This window comes from Cherax quadricarinatus, chromosome 3, assembly GCF_038502225.1.
Source record: "Cherax quadricarinatus isolate ZL_2023a chromosome 3, ASM3850222v1, whole genome shotgun sequence".
In the NCBI taxonomy this organism is placed as follows: domain Eukaryota; kingdom Metazoa; phylum Arthropoda; class Malacostraca; order Decapoda; family Parastacidae; genus Cherax; species Cherax quadricarinatus.
The window spans coordinates 2,148,288-2,173,610 of NC_091294.1; positions in this window are offsets into that span (position 1 = coordinate 2,148,288).

The following is a 25,323-nucleotide window of genomic DNA, read 5'->3' on the forward strand; positions in this document are numbered from 1 at the left end:
ATCTACTGGTGTATCTTGAGATTCCACACTAATGGGGATTTCAACTGGGGCTAAATGTCTTGTAGATACTGTAGTCTCTTCACCATTTTGGTAGCGAATGTGTGGCGTAATGTGGATTAGCTTGTAGGAGCTCTACCTCTTCCACTAAAGGATCCGTCTTGTTCATCTTACGGTGACTCTTCAGGAGAATGGGTCCAGGATAACATAACCAAGTGGGCACGGAGGCTCCTGTAGAGGAGCAACGTGAATAGTTGAGGAGTCTTTCATGAGGGGTTGCATTAGTAGCTGTGCACAGCAATGATCTAATAGAGTGAAGAGCATCAGGTAGGACAGTTTGCTAGTGTTGAACAGGTAGATTGCGCAATATAGACAGGGCTTAATACACAAAGATACTCTTAAACACTATTCATCAGCTCTCACCAAAGTAATAAAAAAAGCCAAACAACTATACTACTCCAGTAGATTCACAGACACTAGAGGAGATATAAAAAAGACCTGGAAAACACTCTCTCAGATTCTAGGGACCCACAAACTGAGAAAAACCAAGAATATTGTCCTAACTAAACCTAATGAAACACCACTACATCCCACTGACACAGTTAACAAGATAAACGACTTCTTCTCAAACATAGGATCTAATCTCGCCAGTAAAATCCCACATACCAATGCCCATGCCGGGGACTACCTAGATGGAAATTTCCCTAATTCCTTCTATCTTGCACCAACTGAGCCCACGGAAGTCATTGAGATCATAAAGTCACTTAAAAATAACTCGGGGAATCTGTCTCATGTCCCACCATTACTCTACAAGCGAGCGGCCCATGTCCTTTCGCATGCCATTTCATTACTTTTTAACAAGTCAATAGAGACTAGCACCTTCCCGAAACTACTCAAGATGGCAAGGGTTACACCAATACATAAAGGTGGTGACCCTACAGACTTAAACAACTATAGGCCAATATCTAACTTACCATTGCTATCCAAAATCTTTGAGAAACTCGTGCACAGGAGACTGTATTCATTTATAACGGCTCAAAACATACTCAACCCCTGCCAGTTTGGATTCAGGAAAAATAAAAGCACTAATGATGCAATCATAAAAATGCTAGATCTGCTTTACACAGCATTGGAAAATAAGGAATATCAGCTAGGAATTTTTATTGACCTAAGAAAAGCTTTTGACACAGTAAACCACGAAATCCTACTCCACAAACTTGACCACTATGGTATAAGAGGCCATGGGCTTGCTTATTTAAAATCTTACATTACTAATAGGTATCAGTACATCACCATTAAAGACACAGCATCAGCAACACAGCCACTTGATACTGGAGTTCCGCAGGGAAGTGTCCTTGGTCCGCTGCTCTTCCTCATATACATCAATGACCTTCCAAACGTATCCCAACACCTGAAACCCATTTTCTTTGCTGATGACACGACTTATGTCATCTCTCACCCTAATCTTGCCACCCTCAACACCATTGTGAATGAGGAGCTGATTAAAATATCGACTTGGATGACAGCCAATAAACTTACGCTTAACACTGACAAAACTTACTATATTATGTTTGGTAGCAGAGCAGGAGATGCACAAATTAACATTAAGATTGACAACACTCTAATTACCAGAAATAATGGGGGAAAATTCCTAGGCTTATACCTTGACAACAACCTGAATTTCAGCACCCATATCCAGCATATAGCCAAAAAAGTATCCAAAACGGTTGGGATCCTCTCCAAGATACGATACTACGTGCCGCAAAATGCCCTTCTCACACTATACCACTCACTTATTTATCCATACCTCACCTATGCTATTTGTGCTTGGGGATCAACTGCAGCAACACACCTAAAGCCAATAATAACCCAACAAAAAGCTGCAGTAAGAATAATCACTAAATCCCATCCCTGGCAGCACACCCCCCCACTCTTCAAAGATCTAAACTTACTCCCAGTTCAGTACATCCACACTTACTACTGTGCAATCTATATCTACAGGGCCTTAAACTCTAATATCAACCTTGACCTAAAACGCTTTCTTGATAGTTGTGACAGAACCCACAGGCATAACACCAGAAACAAACATCTCTACGACATTCCCCATGTCCGACTAAACCTTTACAAAAATTCAATGTATGTCAAAGGCCCTAAAATCTGGAATACCCTACCTGAGAACTCTAGAACTGCAGACACATTCATCACCTTCAAAACTACCATTAGAAAACATCTTATCTCCCTGATACACCCCGTCAACTAACTACACGAATACCACCTGGTGGTTCAAGTGAAAGAAAGTGAAAGAGACGATCCTCCAACAAGGCCCTGTTGTGATAGAAACACAGGCCTTATCTCTAGGCTTTATTGAACATAGAATCTTCGTAGTACTTCTGCAACAACAAAATATAATGACTAGTGCATCTAATAACTGCTTCTACAGGGAGGGTGATGTCTTGCATATGTCAAGAGAAAAGTTATAACTACAGGCCACATATTTAAACTCACTATGTAATTTGCATCACTAATATATGGATATAAGAGAGGAGAACCACACACCATGTGTTGGCGCCCATGGCACACACCAAGCTGTTGTTGTTGTTAAGGGCCCCGAGAGGTAGTGCAGTATTATCCTGTTGCTGCTCCCCACAGGAGCAGTATCACTACAGGCCCACAAGGGAGAGGAGTGTGGGACATCTTACTAGGAGAACGTCCAACCGACAAGAGAGGGCGAGTCAAAGCAAGACAGTCTCACCCAGGTGAGGTGTGATCACACCCCCGATCACGTGATAGCTCCGTGCTGCTGCTGCCCAGCAACACTGAGAAGCCAGCAGGGAAACGAGCAACAAGCGATAATTACAGTAGTTAGAGAATCAAGATTTGAACTATGAGCACTGAATAATATTTATAAATGCTACATCCTATATAATGAATATAACTAAGTCAAATAATAATATAAAGCAATATATTTACGATTTAGCTATTATCGCAAACATAAGCAATATAAAATTATATGAACAAGCAATATACATTATATACATTGTGACACATTCAGGGGTCGCAATAATGAGCTAGTCCAAAATCATCCAGTGAGACTAATCCGGATCTGCCCGGATTCATCCAATGACCGGATTCAAATGGATTCATTGATACCAATGCATCCCCTGACTGGTTTCACTAACTGACAGGGCTCTACGTGCCCTATCAAACACTCAAACAGTAACTACAAGAAATAATCACAATACAGATAGACAGATCTACTGTTAAGGTGCTTATTAGGAAAAAGATATACAGTGATCCACTAACTGGTTTCTTCCAGTTTCACTGGATTTGGTCAGATTCAAACACTTTTGTTGGAAATAAAGCCAAATCAGAAGAACTGTGGAAAATACTGTATATATTTTCCAGAAAAGCAGTAGTTATATGTAAATAGATGGCCATACTGTATTTAATAATATTTATGTCATAAAAAATGGGAAATTTTCTGCACCTGCGCAGAAGGACAGTCGCCATTATTGTTTGAATTGAACAGAACGTTAGTGATTAATGTGACGAATTTTCGTGCTTTAGAGGTTAAAATTGGGCTGACACCTCTCAAATAGGAGGCAAAATTGTTGGATGTGCATTCCTGCATAATTTGAGTATCAGGCAACAGGACAGGACAACTCCAGGAACCTCAGATAAGCTGTCTAATTTATGTTTAAATTCTGGCCAGTAAATTTTTCATAAATGTAGGCATAAGGGGGATGGGGGTCCTGTACATGACACATTAATCTCCAGTCAAATTGGTGAGTGTTATGATTTTAAGATATTCTCCTTCTGTTATGTATATGTGTTTATATATAATAATTTTTTAATTTAATATACAGTCCACAAATTTATATATTTACCAGCATTCCTGGTGATGTATCTTTCATTTAAAATTAATAGGTCCAGAGCAACTTGTGGATATGACAGTTGTAGATATCGAAGGGGGACATTTTTTGCGACTTAGGTGTTCCAAATTCCTACTTGTCTAACTGATAAATAATAATTATCTTTGTTCATTTACTGTTATGTACATAATGATACATTCAGATAAATGCAATTTTCCACATTTAAATTTGCCGTTGGTCCTTCTTGAACCGGAGGTAATTAGTGAAGTCATTAATTAGTTAATTTCTTAATAATTATATGTGAAATAACAGAAGGAGGTGGATGTTAAATTCACAAATTTACTTAATGTGTAGTGGATTATAATTATTACAATATTAATTTTGATAAGTCAAGTCTGGCTAAGTTTATATTAATTTGTATAATATTAATTTGATAAGACAATTCTGGCCAAGATTTATATCAGTGTATGTGTAATTGATATATTAATGTGTATATTAATTTTGCTATGCCAAATTCTGGCAAGGATTTATTAATTTGTATGATATTAATTTTGATAAGCCAAGTCTGGCTAAAGGTTTGCTTGTATTAATGTACATTTGAAGTTTATATTATTTTCTTACATGTAATTGCTAAGCTCAAGTAGCTAGGATTTATTCAGAGGTAAGTTGTATCAGTGTTGTAAGTTGTAATCAGTATTATTAATAAAGTTGAATTTAATACTTTGCATCATGGCTGAAAATGAGGAAATTAATATAGAAGACAAACATATGGAATATAGAGTAAAGAAAACATCACTACAGGCTAGAATAGTTCATGTAACCAAGGCATATAATAAGTGCTTGGAATTAATGAATCAAGAAACTGTGAATACTGATGATTTAAAATTGTATTTAGATGCTTTAGGTAATAGATATGATTCATATAAATTATATTACAACAAATATGAAGGAGATTTATTAGTAAACTGTGTAGATGAGACTGAAGTAGATCTTATGATTAATCAGTATTGTGAATTAGAGGAAAAGATTCTTTCTTGCAAAAGTCAGGCCTTGAATAAATTAAAATGTGTAAACCAGGCAGTTAATCAGTCTGCTCCAACAAATAAGATGTCTTTGCCAAAACTCCCAGAATTATGTTTACTTGTATTTAATCCTGGAGAAAACTGAGAGGAGTTTTGGTCAATTTTTAAAGCAGCTGTGCATGACAGGAGTGACCTAGCCTGTGCAACTAAATTATTTTACCTCAAAGGATAGGTAAGAGGAGATACTAACATACTCATACAAGCCTTTCCCAATGTAGATGATTCTTACAAAGAAGCAGTTGACTTGTTGAAGGTCACTTATGGAAATATAGAACAAAGTAGGTTGGATCTAGTGAGTATCATTGTTAATTTAAAATCTCCAGATCACAGGTGAAATTGCCGACCTAGAAAATGTACAGAGAACTTTCACGGCGCGCATAATGGAGATAAAACATCTCAATTACTGGGAGCGCTTGAGGTTCCTAAACCTGTATTCCCTGGAATGCAGGAGGGAGAGATACATGATTATATACACCTGGAAAATCCTAGAGGGACTAGTACCGAACTTGCACACGAAAATCACTCACTACGAAAGCAAAAGACTTGGCAGACGATGCACCATCCCCCCAATGAAAAGCAGGGGTGTCACTAGCACGTTAAGAGACCATACAATAAGTGTCAGGGGCCCGAGATTGTTCAACTGCCTCCCAGCACACATAAGGGGAATTACCAACAGACCCCTGGCAGTCTTCAAGCTGGCACTGGACAAGCACCTAAAGTCAGTTCCTGATCAGCCGGGCTGTGGCTCGTACGTTGGTTTGCGTGCAGCCAGCAGCAACAGCCTGGTTGATCAGGCTCTGATCCACCAGGAGGCCTGGTCACAGACCGGGCCGCGGGGGCGTTGACCCCCGGAACTCTCTCCAGGTAAACTCCAGGTAAACACTTACAAAGGTTTACAGCAGTTTGGAGTTAAACTGGAGAGCACTCTCAAAACTTTAAGTAATAAATATAATCTGAAGGAATCAGACTGGTTATTGAGTGCCATAGTACAGAATAAATTCAGCAGTAAAACACTTGAATGGTTCTTGAACAGGTATCACAAGGGTTATTTTGGTCTGGAGGAAATAAGACTAGGTCTACAAGAATTAATTGTTCAGTTGCAGACCAGCCAACCATCTCATTTTAAAGATGCAACACATAATAACTCTGAGGTATCTGTCAAGTTTCACAAAGGGAAAAATTATCCCAATGGTAATAATCAAAATTCATTTCCTAAAAAGAGTTGCATAGATGCATATCAATTAGCAGGAATCAGAAATAATGATTCTCCACAAGGTAAGAAGAATAAGTACCCTCCTAAGAGTAGCCCAGTTAATAAGAAACCAATCAAAGAAAAGAGAGATTGTCTTTTCTGCAAGGGTACTCATTTTTCTAAGAATTGCAATGCATACAATTCATGGAATGATAAAGTTGAAAGATAGTAGGAACTTGACAAATGTATCAGGTGTTTTGGTAATCACAATGTAAAGGATTGTTATGCCAAATTAAACTTCTGTTATCAATGTCACAAAGGAAGACACCATATAGTCATGTGTAAACGTCTACATGATAATGTTGATAATAATGATAATGTTGACAATCCTGACACAACAGTGGCTAATGTAAAAATTGCTGCTAATGTTAATAATGATGGTTTTGCTGAAGTAGCCTTACCTGTGTTACATGTAAAAACTGATGATAAAAAGCATAAATCAAAAAATGTAAATGCATTATTGGACCAGGGATCCCAGCGTACTTTCATAAAACGTACATGTCTTGATGGTATGAAAGTACAGATGGGAGATCTCACAACTTCAAAATTATCTGGTTTTCTCTCGGATAAAAGGTCTCAATTGTATGACACTGTTTATGTAACTGTCAGGTTGGGCAAAGAGAAAAAACGTGTTAATGCAGTAATTGTAGATAGACTTCCAGAGAAAATATCTACAGTAGGGCTTAGTAAAGCTACAGAAAGACTTTCACATAATGTAAACTTAGCACCTTCTGGGGTAAGTGATGATTCTGTAGGCCCAATAAATATTTTGATAGGTAGTGACTATTATGCCTCCTTTGTAAAGGGTATGGTAAAGAAATGTGGTGTCACCCTTTTGAAGACTGCAGGAGGCCATGTAATGTATGGTAGGATTCCTCGTAATGATAATTCATGACTAGTGGAAACTACAAATACCGGTGGCCTGGTGGCTAAAGCTCCCGCTTCACACATGGAGGGCCCGGGTTCGATTCCAGGCGGGTGGAAACATTTCGACACGTTTCCTTACACCTGTTGTCCTGTTCACCTAGCAGCAAATAGGTACCTGGGTGTTAGTCGACTGGTGTGGGTCGCATCCTGGGGGACAAGATTAAGGACCCCAATGGAAATAAGTTAGACAGTCCTCGATGACGCACTGACTTTCTTGGGTTATCCTGGGTGGCTAACCCTCCGGGGTTAAAAATCCGAACGAAATCTTATCTTATCTTATCTAACTGTGTGTCTTACTTACGAAATCGTGCCCCAGTATAATTCTTCCATAGAGGATGGTGTTGAGCCAGTGCATAAATTGTGGGAATTAGACAGCAATGGAATAAATGTAAATGAAGAAAGTCCAGACGATTCTTTTACTCAGGAGCAATACCTGAGAGATGTAAAATTTGAATCTGGACAATACTGGGTGCGACTTCCGTGGAGACTGAACCATACAGAATTGCCCACTAATTACAGAATGGCATATGGACAGTTAAAGGCTCAGCTCCACAAACTGAGTAAGACACCAGAATTGTTAACTGCCTATAATGACATAATTGCTGAGCAGTTAATTAATAAATTTATAGAAGAGGTACCTCCTGAGCAAGCCAAAATTTATGGTCACTATTTGCCACATCACGGAGTGAAGAAGGATTCTAAGACCACTCCTTTGAGGATTGTGTTTAATTGTAGTGCCAGGAGTAACATAAATGTACCTAGTTTAAATGACTGTTTGATGACAGGTCCGTCGTTGACGGAAAAATTAGGAGATTTTTTATTTTTTTTTTTATCACACCGGCCGATTCCCACCAAGGCAGGGTGGCCCGAAAAAGAAAAACTTTCACCATCATTCACTCCATCACTGTCTTGCCAGAAGGGTGCTTTACACTACAGTTTTTAAACTGCAACATTAACACCCCTCCTTCAGAGTGCAGGCACTGTACTTCCCATCTCCAGGACTCAAGTCCGGCCTGCCGGTTTCCCTGAATCCCTTCATAAATGTTACTTTGCTCACACTCCAACAGCACGTCAAGTATTAAAAACCATTTGTCTCCATTCACTCCTATCAAACACGCTCACGCATGGCTGCTGGAAGTCTAAGCCCCTCGAACACAAAACCTCCTTTACCCCCTCCCTCCAACCCTTCCTAGGCCGACCCCTACCCCGCCTTCCTTCCACTACAGACTGATACACTCTTGAAGTCATTCTGTTTCGCTCCATTCTCTCTACATGTCCGAACCACCTCAACAACCCTTCCTCAGCCCTCTGGACAACAGTTTTGGTAATCCCGCACCTCCTCCTAACTTCCAAACTACGAATTCTCTGCATTATATTCACACCACACATTGCCCTCAGACATGACATCTCCACTGCCTCCAGCCTTCTCCTCGCTGCAACATTCATCACCCACGCTTCACACCCATACAAGAGCGTTGGTAAAACTATACTCTCATACATTCCCCTCTTTGCCTCCAAGGACAAAGTTCTTTATCTCCACAGACTCCTAAGTGCACCACTCACTCTTTTTCCCTCATCAATTCTATGATTCACCTCATCTTTCATAGACCCATCCGCTGACACGTCCACTCCCAAATATCTGAATACGTTCACCTCCTCCATACTCTCTCCCTCCAATCTGATATTCAATCTTTCATCACCTAATCTTTTTGTTATCCTCATAACATTACTCTTTCCTGTATTCACCTTTAATTTTCTTCTTTTGCACACCCTACCAAATTCATCCACCAATCTCTGCAACTTCTCTTCAGAATCTCCCAAGAGCACAGTGTCATCAGCAAAGAGCAGCTGTGACAACTCCCACTTTGTGTGTGATTCTTTATCTTTTAACTCCACGCCTCTTGCCAAGACCCTCGCATTTACTTCTCTTACAACCCCATCTATAAATATATTAAACAACCACGGTGACATCACACATCCTTGTCTAAGGCCTACTTTTACTGGGAAAAAATTTCCCTCTTTCCTACATACTCTAACTTGAGCCTCACTATCCTCGTAAAAACTCTTCACTGCTTTCAGTAACCTACCTCCTACACCATACACTTGCAACATCTGCCACATTGCCCCCCTATCCACCCTGTCATACGCCTTTTCCAAATCCATAAATGCCACAAAGACCTCTTTAGCCTTATCTAAATACTGTTCACTTATATGTTTCACTGTAAACACCTGGTCCACACACCCCCTACCTTTCCTAAAGCCTCCTTGTTCATCTGCTATCCTATTCTCCGTCTTACTCTTAATTCTTTCAATTATAACTCTACCATACACTTTACCAGGTACACTCAACAGACTTATCCCCCTATAATTTTTGCACTCTCTTTTATCCCCTTTGCCTTTATACAAAGGAACTATGCATGCTCTCTGCCAATCCCTAGGTACCGTACCCTCTTCCATACATTTATTAAATAATTGCACCAACCACTCCAAAACTATATCCCCACCTGCTTTTAACATTTCTATCTTTATCCCATCAATCCCGGCTGCCTTACCCCCTTTCATTTTACCTACTGCCTCACGAACTTCCCCCACACTCACAACTGGCTCTTCCTCACTCCTACAAGATGTTATTCCTCCTTGCCCTATACACGAAATCACAGCTTCCCTATCTTCATCAACATTTAACAATTCCTCAAAATATTCCCTCCATCTTCCCAATACCTCTAACTCTCCATTTAATAACTCTCCTCTCCTATTTTTAACTGACAAATCCATTTGTTCTCTAGGCTTTCTTAACTTGTTAATCTCACTCCAAAACTTTTTCTTATTTTCAACAAAATTTGTTGATAACATCTCACCCACTCTCTCATTTGCTCTCTTTTTACATTGCTTCACCACTCTCTTAACTTCTCTCTTTTTCTCCATATACTCTTCCCTCCTTGCATCACTTCTACTTTGTAAAAACTTCTCATATGCTAACTTTTTCTCCCTTACTACTCTCTTTACATCATCATTCCACCAATCGCTCCTCTTCCCTCCTGCACCCACTTTCCTGTAACCACAAACTTCTGCTGAACACTCTAACACTACATTTTTAAACCTACCCCATGCCTCTTCGACCCCATTGCCTATGCTCTCATTAGCCCATCTATCCTCCAATAGCTGTTTATATCTTACCCTAACTGCCTCCTCTTTTAGTTTATAAACCTTCACCTCTCTCTTCCCTGATGCTTCTATTCTCCTTGTATCCCATCTACCTTTTACTCTCAGTGTAGCTACAACTAGAAAGTGATCTGATATATCTGTGGCCCCTCTATAAACATGTACATCCTGAAGTCTACTCAACAGTCTTTTATCTACCAATACATAATCCAACAAACTACTGTCATTTCGCCCTACATCATATCGTGTATACTTATTTATCCTCTTTTTCTTAAAATATGTATTACCTATAACTAAACCCCTTTCTATACAAAGTTCAATCAAAGGGCTCCCATTATCATTTACACCTGGCACCCCAAACTTACCTACCACACCCTCTCTAAAAGTTTCTCCTACTTTAGCATTCAAGTCCCCTACCACAATTACTCTCTCACTTGGTTCAAAGGCTCCTATACATTCACTTAACATCTCCCAAAATCTCTCTCTCTCCTCTGCATTCCTCTCTTCTCCAGGTGCATACACGCTTATTATGACCCACTTCTCGCATCCAACCTTTACTTTAATCCACATAATTCTTGAATTTACACATTCATATTCTCTTTTCTCCTTCCATAACTGATCATTTAACATTACTGCTACCCCTTCCTTTGCTCTAACTCTCTCAGATACTCCAGATTTAATCCCATTTATTTCCCCCCACTGAAACTCTCCTACCCCCTTCAGCTTTGTTTCGCTTAGGGCCAGGACATCCAACTTCTTTTCATTCATAACATCAGCAATCATCTGTTTCTTGTCATCCGCACTACATCCACGCACATTTAAGCAACCCAGTTTTATAAAGTTTTTCTTCTTCTCTTTTTTAGTAATTGTATACAGGAGAAGGGGTTACTAGCCCATTGCACCCGGCATTTTAGTCGCCTCATACGACACGCATGGCTTACGGAGGAAAGATTCTTTTCCACTTCCCCATGGACAATAGAAGAAATAAAAAAGAACAAGAGCTATTTAGAAAAAGGAGAAAAACTTAGATGTATGTATATATATATATGCATGTGCGTGTCTGTGAAGTGTGACCAAAGTGTAAGTAGGAGTAGCAAGATATCCCTGTTATCTTAGCGTGTTTATGAGACAGAAAAAGAAACCAGCAATCCTACCATCATGCAAAACAGTTACAGGTTTTTGTTTCACAGTCATCTGGCAGGACGGTAGTACTTCCCTGGGTGGTTGCTGTCTACCAACCTACTACCATAAATTAGGAGATATCTTATTAAATTTCAGAGTGAAGAATTATGCCTTTACGGCTGACATAAGTAAAGCTTTCCTAAGAGTGGGTTTACAAGAGGCTGACCGGGATTGTACCCACTTCTTATGGCCTGAGGATACTAGTGACCCACTTAGCCCTCTGAAAACCTTTCGCTTTATGAGCATATTATTTGGTGCTACATCCAGCCAATTCCTACTTCAAGCGACGATAAATGCACACCTTAAACGTATGGGAAGTCCATTGAGTAAAGTAATCAGCAAATAATTTTATGTGGACAATTTCCTGGGTGTGACGTCAACTGAAGAGGAACTGTTAATGACTTATGGAGAGGCTAATAAAATAATGCAAAGTGCGAATATGCCTCTGAGGGAATGGAATAGTAATTCGTCCAAATTAAAGGACAAAATAAGTAAATATTACCCTGGAGATGAAGTACCAAAATGTAGTAATGTATTGGGATTAACTTGGGATACTGAGAGAGATTTGTTAATGTTAAAGCCTAATAATTACAATAAGCCCAATAAATTAACTAAGAGAGTTTTGCTTGCTGAAGTTTCCAAATGTTTTGATCCACTAGGTTTAGTGTCACCCCTTACTATAAGAGGGAAATTATTAATTCAGGAAGCATGGGAACTTAAATGTGCTTGGGATGAAATTCTACCTGAGGAATTCATTAACAGGTGGGATGAATTAATTGGTGATTATGAGAAAATTCCAATGATGGAGTTCCCACGCCAGGTGGCCAATCCAAATGGGAAAAATGTACTCCACATTTTTTGTGATGCTTCAAAATTGGCATATGGATCAGTTGCTTACCTTCAATGTAAGAGTGTTATTTCTCTTGTTATGTCTAAGGTTAAAGTGTCTCCAATTAAATCATGTACCTTGCCTCATTTGGAATTAACAGCCATTTATGTAGGTGTCAAATTAGCTAATTATATAAGAAATAAGTTGCATGAGATAAATATTAGTGACACTGTAATTTGGTCTGATAATGAGGTATCCTTACAGTGGATTCATAATGGAAACAGTAAAATTGTGTACATACAAAACAGAGTCGCTGAAATTAATCAGATGCAAGAGAAATATAATAGTTTGGGTCAGCATATGTTAACATTTAATCATATACCTGGTGAGGAGAATCCAGCTGATTTCTTGTCTCGAGGTTTACCTTATGCTAAATTTGTAAATGCTGTATCATGGTTTAAAGGACTGAGCTGGTTGGTAAATAAAGCTAAATGGCCTGTACAAAAGGCGTATATTACTCCTGTTGAAATTACTGTGACCACTGCTCGAATTGTTTGTCCTTCCTTAGCCATTGATATAAAAAGGTATTCTTCTTTACCCAAACTAATCAATGTAACTAAGTTGGTGTTTAAATTTCTAAACAAGATGAATATATCATATAAGTTTTCACATCCTCTTGAATATTGGATAAAGAGGGTACAGGAGGAAATCTATGGAAATGAGATTAAATTGATGATGGAAAGAAAAATTGTGAAAGGTTCCATAATAGAGAAATTGGGGCTGTATTTAGAGAACAGTGTAATTAGGTGCAGAGGTAGGTTACAAAATGCTGAATTGGGTGATTATGCTAAACACCCTATCTTACTGGCCAAAACTCATCATCTAACAATTTTAATTGTGCTAAATGCCCATAAAAATGTAATGCATGGTGGGGTGCAAGATACTTTAAATTGTATTAGGAAAACTTTCTGGATTCCACAAAGACGGCAGAGTGTAAAAAGGGTGATTAAATCTTGTGTAATATGTCGCCATGTGGATGCCAGATCCTATATGTACCCAGGTCCTCCACCATTGCCAAATGAGCAATTTGAGTCGTTTAGCAACGAACTCCACCTGGCCGCAGTGTGGAAAATACTGTATATATTTTCCAGAAATACAGTAGTTATATGTAAATAGATGGCCATACTGTATTTAATGAAAGAATTATATTATGGAAAATGGGGAACTGGACCTGCGCCTGCATGGACAGTCGCCATTATTGTTTGAATTGGACACTAACGGTAGTGTATAATGGGAAGAATTTTTCATGCTCTAGAGGTTAAAACTGGGTTGACACCTCTCAAATAGGAGGCGAAATTGTTGGATGTGCATTCCTGCATAACTTGAGATATCAGGCGACTGGACAAGACAGCTCCAGGAACCTCAGATAAGTCTGTTATGTTTAACCCTGGCCAGTGTTATTTTCATAGATAGACAGTGAGGTTTTCTGAGTATGATACACATTAATCTCCAGTCAAATTGGAGAGTGTTATGATTAAGATATATTCTCCTTCTGTTGTATAAATATATATATATATATATATATATATATATATATATATATATATATATATATATATATATATATATATATATATATATATATATATATATATATATATATATATATATATATATATATATATATATATATATATATATATATATATATATATATATATATATATATATATATAATCATTTATTATTTTTAATATACAGTCCACAAATTTATATATTTACCAGCATTCCTGGTGATGTATATTTCATTTATGATTAATAGGTCCAGAGCAACTTGTGGATATGACAGTGGTAGGTATCGAAGGGGGACATTTTTTGCGACCTAGGTGTCCCAAATTCCTACTTGTCTAACTGATAAATAATAATTATCTTTGTTCATTTACTGTTATGTAAATAATGATACATCCAAGTGAATGCAATTTTCCACATGGAGTGTCCACTGTACAACTTGTGGTGTATTTCTAACAAACACAAAGATCTTATTTTTTGCTGGCTCTCTGGACACAATGTTCAAGGTAACAAACAGGCAGACTCAGTTGCTTAGTTGGCTGTTCATTACCTACTAGTTTTATATTATTATTATTATTATTAAGTCTACTTGCACCAGGGATGAATATGGTGATTATACAGTTGCAAAATTCACATCCAAAAACCTAAAAAAAAACTTATAGCAGTTGGAGCAGTCTATAGACTACCTCACACTAATACACTTACACATTTAGTGACAAGTTAAGGGAGGGGTGAGCTTTTTTTCAGTGATCAGGACATTAAAATTGAAAAATTATGCGAAAAATGTTTTCTTACTGAAAAATAGTGCAAAATTCTGGCAACATTTTGATGTAATCAGCTTGTTTCTATCATATTTCTAAGCATGTTTTTCATTAAATGTATTTTTTTTTTGGTTCTGCTTTCAGCAAAAATACATGTTGGCAATGAGCAGTTTTTTTTTTCTCCCAAAATTACGATTTTTATTATTATTTAATTGTAAATACTCTACATGGCAACTTGTGTGCTGGCTGGAGTGTGGAGAGCAGATAGCAAGTCCCTCAGTAGCCGGCAGGCTGTAGAGAAGGTGGGGGGAGTGTAGTACACTGAAAGTTGGCACTCCATTCCCTAGAGTTTCACACATCATTCGCTGCCTGACCACGGTAGAGTGCGGTTGTGCTCTGCACCCCTCTGCTGTTTGTAGGCGAGCTCCCTTGTCAGTTACCTGGCTGCAGTGGTGTGAAGTGGTGCTGTCACGCCTCTGCTAACAACTTAGGTGTACTGTGATTGTCAAGATAGTGGTTAATTTGAGACCCAGGATAAATACTGTAGGCATTGAGCTACTTAAAGGAACGATAACGCCTAGTTCTGCGCAAGTCTTATTGCCAAAGATCATCTGGGAGACATATGGCATACAAGATAGTGACTTGTATGGTGTAGCATTAAATGGAGGCCAAAGAATTTTGGTCAGACTGCTATCAGCTACAGTTTATGAATCGTTAGTCACCAGGTTTCAGGACGTAAGTCTTAGCGTCACACAAGCTGTCAGTGTAAGAATGATAGATGTTTCACGGCATTATACATGGATCAAGTTACGCAACGTTCCCTTTGAGGCGGACGATGCGGATATAAGGAAAGTTCTTGAGAGGTATGGGACGGTGCATTATGCTCAACATGGTACGTGGCCCCTCAAGGAAGGTTCCTTGATGTTGGTGAGGGGCTCTTGATTTAGGGAATTGGATCTGTGCTCCTGTTCCCCAAATTAAGCCTGAATGCCTTCCACATCCCCCCCCAGGCGCTGTATAATCCTCCGGGTTTAGCGCTTCCCCCTCGATTATAATAATAATAATCAACATGGTACGTGGGCGGCAGGAGCCTATGCTGGTTTTCCAGAGGGTTCTTTCAACCTCAAAATGACTTTGAGGCACCCAATACCTTCCTATGTGTATCTACAAGATTTCAGGACGCAGGTAATGGTAATGTTCCCAGGACAATGACGTACGTGCCGCCTATGTGGTGAGTATGATCACATAGCAGCGACCTGTGACAAGCGAAGACGTGTGCCTGGACCTGTGGTGGACGTCGCAGCCCCTGCTTCAAAGGTGGCAGGTGAGGAACAAACATCGGATGGAGGGCGTGGTGTTTTGTGGAGTGAGATAGTGGATTGGGCACACAGGAATGGCGGTGAGTTGGAGTCCCGCCCCCAGCTGCCTGATCAGGTGTCGTCTCCTGTGGATAAGGAGGAGCAGCAATTACAGGAGAAGGTTCTTGAGATTGAGGAGGAATTGGTGGAGGTGTTGAAGACTGTCACTGCCAGAGAGGGACGTTACATCTGAGCGTGGTGTTATCGAGAGTCGTCGCTTCCAGAAAGTCGGAGACATGATAATTTGGGACGTGATGGTGGTTTGGAGTCATCCGTTGAATCATTAAACCATTCTCAGGTGGAGGTTTATCGAGAGGCAACATCTAACCAAGACATGTGTAACATGACTGTCACGAGAAAGAGGGCGGCTATATCAGATTCTGGTGAGGTCCTTGCGCCTGCACAAAGGCCTGGGAAACAGACTGAGGTGAAGTGTGAAGGTAGTCGTGTAGGTGGTGGTAGCCATGAAAGGTACCGGAAGAAGGGGGGAGGGAAAGAGAGCATTCTGAAGGTGTCAAACTTAAATTCAAGCTCTGGAGTTGTAAAGAGTGATGAGAGGTAGCAGGGGTGGAAACTTTAATAGGCCTTAGGTGTATGTCTGTAAGTGTTAATGGGTTATGTAGTGGTATGAAGAGAGATTGGTTTCGTAATTTCCTGAATAAATCTAGAGTGGATGTTTGTTCCTGCAGGAGCACAATTTTAAAGAGTGTAGGGTGTTGGAGGTGGCAGGATTTCGAGTAGTTACCCTGCCATCTCCCCGTCTAAAAGGTTGTGTGGGAATTTTAATAAGGGAGACGAGCCTGTTCTGCAGAGAAGCGAGGGAGGAGGGGGAGGGAGGGTGTTGCGTGTGGGTGGGTGGTGGATGGGTAAGCGTGTGTCTTTTGTGAGTGTGTATGCACCGGCAGAAAATAACATAAAGGTAAAGAATGATTTTGTGTGTGAGGATCTTGTGTTTTTCTTAAGTGCACTGCCAGAGGTGGCGATAGTTGGTGGGGACTGGAATAGTGTAATCAGGGTGGCTGATGTGGACCCAAAAGGGGCTGGATATATGTCTGTGGCTCTTAGGGATTTATTAAGGGATGTTAGGTTACATGATGCATTTGGGGGGGCGGTGTGGGAGACTGAATATACGTTTGTTAGGAGTGGATATGCTGCGAGACTAGATAGAGTGTACCTTTCTCAGGGAGTAGATGTGAAATCTTTCAGTAATGTTGAGGCTAAAATGTCAGATCATAGGGCAGTGGTGGTGGAGGTTGGGTGGGGGACGCTCTCGGACATGTATAGGAGTTATTGGAAATTAAATATAAGTGTGTTTGGTGATGAGGGGGGGTTGGAGGGGTTTTCAGGCCTATGGAGGGAGCTTAGTGTGGAAGAACAGAGAGTGGATGACATTGTGACATAGTGGGATAGTGTTGCAAAGGAAAGGATTAGAAAGTTTTATGTGAGAGAAGGAAAACATATTAATAATTTAAAATATGGACTGGCTAACTATTTAGAGGATAGGTTAAGAGGTTGCTATGGGCGGGGGGTGGGTGGGAATAATTTTCCTATGGATGAAATAGCTGAAATAAAGGGAAGGTTGAGGGTGTTGCAAAATGAAAGGTTTCAAGCTGTAAGGGTGCAGGCAGGGGTGGAAGAAGTGCTTTGGGGCAACAAGCCGTCAGTGTGTGTTTTGCGGCATCAAAAGCAAAGGCAGGCGGTGACAGCTATCCCATGTTTAGAGGTAACGGAGATGGTTGGGAATTATAGAGCAGGGCAGGAGATACGAACCACGAAGGGGATGTGTGCGTATGCGGAGGCTTGGTACAAGAAGTACTGGAGCAGTGGGGGGGGGAGACGTGGTGTTGGACAAGGTGTGTACGTATGTGACGTGTAATTTAGGAAATAGTGATAGAAAGGCTTTAGGTGGGACTATTACGGCAGAGGAAATAGAGAATACGTTAAGGGGAATGAGGAAAGGGAAAGCTCCAGGTATTGATGGTCCCCCGGTAGAATTTTACTTACAACATTGGACGTTAATAAGGGGATTTATAATTAGGTTATTTAATCATATGAAGGAGAAGGGTAAGTTGGGGGAGAAGCAGGTAACAGCAGTTGTAGTGTTGGTCCCAAAGGTCAAGGGGCAGCCCACCCTTCGGGAGTACCGAGCCATATCGCTGATGTGTGCAGACTATAAAGTGTTTGCAAAAATTTTAGGTAATAGGTTCAAATGTGTTGTGGGGAGGGTGGTGTCAAAATTTCAGTTTGGGTTACCGGGAAGGTCGATCATTGAAGGACATGGGATACTGAGAAGTTTTGTGGAAGCTAAGGGTGGGGGTGGAGGGGCAGCTTTGTTGGCTCTAGATTGGCAGGGAGCATATGATAGTTGAAAGGGGAGCTTTGCAGGTTACACTTAGGAGACAGGGTTTTGGGGAGGAAATGGTCGAGTTGGTAAATACGTTGTACAAGGGGGAGAAAATGAGGATACAGATTAATGGGTGTATGGGGAGGGAAATTGCAATGGGTAGAGGCCTTAAACAGGGATGCCCCATGTCCCAAATATTGTTTGCTTGTTTCCAGGACCCCTTTTATAGAATGGTTGACCGCAGCTTATGTATGCCATGTGAGGGAAATGTGGGGGGTGGGAGGGCCTGGCCGGGTTTAATTGAATATGTTGACGACACCACTGTTCTCATTCGTGAAGGGATGTCAATGGGAGTGTTGGATGAGGTTGTGCAATTATTTGGAAGTGCCACGGGTATGCAGGTAAATAGTGCGAAGTCAAGGTGCATGGGGTTGGGTTCTTGGGTGGGGGTGTGGGGAGGACATGTAATGTTGTTAAAGAATGGGCTGTGTCTTTAAAGATATGTGGTATTATTTATAAGGATGACATGGTTGTGGCATGGGACGAAAACTCGGATAGGTTATTGGAAAGGATCGTGGTGTGTCTAGGTGTTCTGAGACCCCAGCACCTAACTCTTATACAGCGTGTGATAGTCGTAAACATTTTATTGTATAGTAAGGTTTGGCATGTTGCAGCTGTGTTCCCAATTACAGGGACAGCGATTGCGGGGATTCTAAGATGGGTGTACAAATTTTTGTGGGGTTCATGTTGTGATTGGTTACGGAGGGAAGTTGTAATGTTACCTGTAAGTCAGGGTGGGCTGGGGTTGCTGGATTTGAGACGGAGGGCTAAATGTGTGCTTATTAAATGGGAAGTGTTGCATGAGGGTGTGAATGCAGGGCAGTTGGGAAGGATACACGACAGGCTGGGTATGTGGTATCGAGGAATGGAGTTCAGGGAATGTGAAATCGTTTTGAGGGCTGTGATGTTGGTTAGGGAACTGAGAAAGGTTTGTATAAGGGTTTTGTGTAGGTTACTTGTAGGTAGGTGTGTTGTCCCAGTTGAGGGTTTGTTCCCCATGTATGCATGGAAGAGTATTTAGTTTGGATTTAGTAAAATGAAGTTAAACCCTCGGGCGCGTGAGGTGATGTTTCGTTTTCTGCATGGGATCCTTCTGTCTGGTGAGATACTACGAAACAGACAGGTTGTAGAGGGTGGGGGTGTGGTATCTGTGGAGGGGACGAGACAGCGTTCCATGTAGTTTACATTTGTGAAGGGCTAGAGGAGGTTAGGTGCTGGTAAAGTAGGTTGGTACAGAGGGTGGGTTAGACGAGGGTGTCATAAGAGCTTTAGATTATATCATGGTAGATTATATATATATATATGTCGTGGGTGATGAGGGGGAGAGGGGAATAGCAAAGAGAGAAGGAAGGTTCTTGCAGTAACGTTCTATCGTACGATGTGTCCTAACAGAGATTTGTATGGGAGGAGGTGGGATCAGGCTTTCTCAGAGGGGTACAGAATGCTAACGTTAGGGATTCTCGTCAATCTGTGATTGATAATGAGTGAGTGAAGGGGTTTTCATAGGTTGGAGGGAGTCAGGGGGTCACAGCAGGCTTGCCTCCTTGGGGGGGGGTCGTGAGAGTGTTGTGAATGTGGTTTTGGAAGGTTTCCTGGTTTTCATTGAGACTTTATGGCATCCAAGTGTGGATGTAGAGCTCAAGGTCTCGTTATGATAGATATAACACTTTTCAGAATGTAGGTATAATATAGTAGATTTTTTTATGTATCATTTTGATGTGTATCAGTCTTGTATGACATGATTCTTGAGTAATAAGTTCTTTGCGACATGAAGTGTGTTTTAGTTTGTATTTATGTTACGTGCTGGGTTTTTGCACGATGAGATATATACTGTTTTGCTTTGTGCATACAGTGCATCTGATTAAAGTGATTTTGTGAAACATTTTGTGTGTGTGTGTGTGTGTGTGTGTGTGTGTGTGTGTGTGTGTGTGTATCCCTTTCTATTTTATTGAGCCTTTGTCATGGGTCAGACGTTATGTAATACTTTATATATGTATGATTCGATTCTTTTTAAAGTTTATAATTATGGTCTGTACCCTGATACCGGTTTGGTGTCAATGCTAAGTTCTTGATGTTAAGTTTTAGTCTGTATGGTATACAGACATATCTAGACAGTTTAGTGACGTAGTCCATTTGTGTCAGAGATTTTGTATATGGGTTTATTGTAACAGTATTGCGCTTCATTTTTTGTGTTCTAAGCTGTATTCTTTTTCTGTTTATTCGTATGTTGATATATGTAAAGCTGTATTGTTAGGGATGCGTATGTAGATGTTCTAGTAAGATTATGATGTTAGGTTTTGGTTTTTTGATTAATGAGAAGGATGGGATTTAATTGATATAACTTCTTTGTATATTTTATGTTCTAGTGCATTGAGCCTTTGTCAGATGTCATGTTATATGTACAATTTATATATATGTAAGGTTTTGCATCAATGAATGTGTATATATGTAAATTCAGGACCCTATGACAGTTGTGGAAAATACTGTATATATTTTCCGGAAATACGGTAATTTATAGGTAAATAGATGCCTTATATTGTATTTTTAAAAGAAGTATGTTATCGAAAAATGGGAAACCTGCGGCTGGGCAGGGGAGTCACCATTTTGTTGTTTGAATTGAGTAACAGACATTAGTAATGGGAAGAATTTTTCATGTTCTAGAGGTTAAAATCGGGCTGACACCTCTCAAATAGTAGACGAAATTGTTGGATGTGCATTCCTGCATAACTTGAGATATCAGGCGACTGGACAAGACCTCTCCAGGAACCTCAGATAAGCTCTCTAGATTTGTGTATAATTCTGGCCAGCATTATTTTCATAGATTTAGTTAGAGTGAGGTTTTCTGAGTATGATACACATTAATCTCCAGTCAAATTGGCGAGTGATATTAATATATTTTCCTTCTGTTATGTAAATGTGTGTATATATAATCCTTTTTTAATATTAATATACAGTCCACAAATTTATATATTTACCAGCATTCCTGGTGATGTATATTTCATTTATGATTAATAGGTCCAGAGCAACTTGTGGATATGACAGTGGTAGGTATTGAAGGGGGACATTTGTTGCGACCTAGGTGTCCCAAATTCCTTCTTGTCTAACTGATAAATAATAATTATCTTTGTTCATTTACTGTTATGTATATAATGATACATTCAGCTAAATGTAATTTTCCATAACAGTATTTTTTTTTAGCTATGTTCTTGCCGTAAGTTCTTATTGTATGTTTTGCAGCAATATCTTGCGAGCATATAGGTGCAATTTGTTTGTCAGTTAATTTGATTGAGATCCATACTGTTTCTTTATTTTTATGTTAAACTGTATTGGTTTTAAATAAAATATAAAAAAAAAAAAGTTTCACACACAAAATAAAAAAAAACTCAGTAATAAGTTACTGACATTGTACTCCATCTCCTGCACTAAGTATTCATTGGATTGTCATGATTCTTGCAGAGTTATTGAGGAATGATGGTTCTAGAAACACCCAGGGAGGATTTGCCATATTGTGAACAGCTTTTTGTTAACGATTTTTTTTCCCCACAGGCACGCTAGTTCCTAGGTAGGGGAAAGGGTACCGGTGTCCATCCCATTTCATTGAGGTTCTTGGCGGTGGCGTAGTTTGCCGTGGAATCTGGATTGCCTGGGGATGTCCCGATCCCTCTCCGGTATCCCGGAGGGTGGCTTTGGGTGTCTCTCGGGTGACGGGTGTATCTCTGGAAGCCACCTTTCGGATTCCGGGGGTGGTGGCTGAAGGAGGTATGCTTTGTGGCAGATTTCCGGCTGCCCTCTCTTTTGTCCACCAAGGTAGCTCGGCAGATGTGAGGTTGCTATCCCAGATTGTTAGTTTACTGGCATGATGGGTAGGGTATGGCACGGGTTCCATGCTGCATCTGTGCTACTTGTGGTGCTGAGGTCCTCTTGGGCATGGAGGGAGATTTCTGGCCCTTTCTTTCCTCCTAGGAACTATCCCTCCCCGGTCCCCCCTTTTTTTATTCTTTTTTATTTTTATTTTCTTTTCTTTCTTTCTTTCCTTAAAAACAAAAAGAAAGAAGTAACCTAACCATGGCAGCCCTAGTCCATGAACCTGCTACCCCCGGGCCCCTTCTTGATACCGCACCCCGTTCTGACCCTGCCTCATCTTTGGACCACTCTTCGGACACTCCTCATGCCTCTGTACCTCTTGCTGGTGCTGTTTCCTCACCCGCTTCAGGTAATGAGGCCTCGACTGACTCCTTCGATTTATCTGACCTTCGCTCTCCTCTGACTATGCTTCCAGCCTCTCCCTCTACGGTGCGGCAATTTTTGAATAGCCGACCTGTTCCATGTCGGACCAACTCTGGTCCCATGCCTAAACGCCAACGACAATTACCTGCTGGTGATACTTCTCCACCTTCTTGTTCTTCTCAGAAAAGATCGACACGTCCTTCACTACCTTTCCACGCTCAGTTTCAGACTGCACAATGGACTAAATTCTTCACTTTACGACCGACTTCCTCTACTGCCTATCTTTCTGACCACAGTATTGGCAAGGCACTCCTACGCCATGTTGGTAAAGATATTTCTTTTCATGCTCTTAAGAGCGGTACGCGCATCATCACCGTACAGAATGCTACCCAGGCTCATGAGCTTTCTCGTCTTTCCCATATCAATACTGTTCCTGTCACTATTGAAAAACATCATTCCCTCAATTCTTGTAGTGGTACCATCATTCTGCCCCATACCATAGTTCAACAAAATTTCCAGACATTTGGCAATGACATTCTTGAACAGCTGGAACTCCAAGATCTCCCAATCCTCAAGGTAGACACTTACGTTCTTCCTGCCCGCGGGCGGAGACGATACCCTAGCAATGTGGCTCGTTTAACTTTTGACAGCCGTGAACTCCCATCCTCAGTTTATGTAGCAGGACATCGGTTACAAGTTCGAAAGGTGATCCCTACACCGCAACAGTGTAGAAATTGCTGGCGATTTGGCCATCCAGCGAAATATTGCAGATCTATCGCCGAATGCCCAGTCTGTGGTGCCGATGACCATTCTAATACATCTTGCAATCGACCTCCCTCTTGCCTTAATTGTCATGAGGCTCACCCTTCGTACTCTCACCATTGTCAAGTCTACTTAAACGAGCGGGAAATCCGTTACCTCAAAGAGGCAGAAGGTCTCCCTTATGCCATGGCAGTTTCTCATCTCCGCCTCCAAGGGAGACTCCCTCGTGTTTCTTATTCCCATGTTTCAAAACGTCCCCCAACTTCTGGTATCCCATCTTTTGCATCCACCTCTGTGGTTACCTCTCCCATAGTCACTCCTGTATCTAATTCTTTTGCTGTCCTCGGCTCAGACGTCCCTACTTCAATGCCTCAGTCTGGTTCTTTCCCTCTCACTGGCTCTGTTACAAGTGTAGAGATTCACCCTCCTCCTCGTACTGTACCTTCCTCCCCTGTTCCCTCCCAAGTTTCTTCCTCTTCTGCCACCTCCCAGGTTTCTGCCTCTTCTGTCCCCTTCCACGCTTCTCCAGTTCCCTCCACCCTTTCGCCCCCCTCCTACCTTGGTACAGTCCAATACAGTTCCAATCTTTACTCATGCTCCCTCTACCATTTCCAACATTGTCTCCCATACGACGTCTCTGAATTCCGAAACACTTGAAGCAATCTCTGAATATATTGCAGAGACCAAACCATCAATGGACACTGATCCACCCTCCACTCCTTCTCTCTCCTCTGCTCCATCTGCGCAACTCCTTTCTTCACAGCACACCGTTCCTTCGCTGCTTGAACGTTTTCCACTGCCTCCGCATGTGGACTTTTCTAACCCCTCTAGTCTGTAGGAACCCTTACCTGCAGATTTCAGGTATCTTTATCATTGCCAATCATGGCCTATTTACAGTGGAATATACGTGGCCTCGGGTAATCGGGGTGAGCTTCAGATGTTACTCTCCCAGTTTTCCCTTGTTGGTGTTTGCTTACAGGAACCAGAATTAAACTCTGCTGTTATCTCTCCCATCTCAGGCTATAATTTATTGTATTCTTCAGATCCTTTTCCTGATGGGACCTTTAATGAAAGTGCCCTTCTTCTACGCACTGATATTCCGTACCATCAGCTATTTGTTCATACTTCGCTGCATTACACAGCAGCCCATATCCACTTGCATAGGTGGTATATGCTCTGTTCTTTATATCTCTCTCCTTCTCGGGCATTATCTATTCCGGATATTGCCTTTCTTGTTTCGTCATTACCGCCACCGATTCTGTTACTTGGTGATTTTAATGCCCACCATTTCCTCTGGGGGGTCTCACTGTGATTCCCCTGGCATTCTGTTAGAGGCTTTTCTTGCCACCCACCCCCTCCATGTTTTAAATACAGGTACTCACACCCATTTTGATCCTCGGACTCGCACTCTCTCTTGCATCGATCTCTCAGTCTGCTCTTCCTCCGCCGCATTAGACTTCACTTGATCTGTTCTCCTGGACTTACATGACAGCGATCATTTCCCAATCATTCTTTCTTCCCCTTCATATTCACCACCTCTTCACATCCCATGCTGGCAATTTGATCAGGCAAATTGGAACCTTTACTCACACCTAACTGTTTTTAGAGAGGTTCCTTCTTCATCCTCCATCGATGAGCTTTTACACCTCTTGTCCTCCGTTTTAACTGCAGCTTCTCATTCTATACCCCAAACTTCGGGCAGGCATTCTCAGAAATACATGCCTTGGTGGTCTCCTGCTTGTGCTCGTGCAGTACGTTTGAAATGCGCTGCATGGGGCAGGTATTGGTACAATAGAACCACAGAGAGACTTCTTGATTTTAAGCAGAAGCGTGCGATCGCTCACCGTGTCATCCGTGATGCTAAATGCACTTGCTGGCGAGATTGTCTTCACCATCACCTCTGCTTCCTCTATGAGTGCAGTCTGGAAAAAAGTACGAA